This window comes from Merops nubicus, unplaced genomic scaffold (assembly GCF_000691845.1).
Source record: "Merops nubicus isolate BGI_N331 unplaced genomic scaffold, ASM69184v1 scaffold26974, whole genome shotgun sequence".
Lineage (NCBI taxonomy): Eukaryota > Metazoa > Chordata > Aves > Coraciiformes > Meropidae > Merops > Merops nubicus.
This window is the reverse complement of record NW_008606629.1, coordinates 1-410: the sequence shown is the minus strand read 5'-3', so window position 1 is coordinate 410 and position 410 is coordinate 1.

Genomic DNA, 410 nt, shown 5'->3' with positions numbered 1-410 from the left:
TCTCTCTGTTGCTGTCTCTTGAACCACGCAAGCCACCTCTCTCCTCTCTGCACCACTGCCTCAACCACCGACCTCCCCTCGCCTACCGCTCCAGCGGGCGCAGGCTGGGCACTCTCCTCCATCCCTCCATCCCTGCTCTCCTCCTTGGAGGGGCCGGCGGGAGCCCAGCTGGCAGTGGTGCACGGGGTGTCCGTGCAGGGAACCACGACGGATGGATGAACGGATGAGTCCCGGCAGCTCCCGCTCACAGCGGCTCTGCTCCTTATCACCCTGTGCTGTTTTCTCCTCTCTCAACTTGTTTTCTCTTTCTTCCCTCCTTCCCTGTGACCACTCTTTCTGCTCCCTCCCCTCCTTGCCCCCCATCCCTGCCCTGCTCCCCCTCCTGGTGGTCACTGCTTGGGATGTAGTAA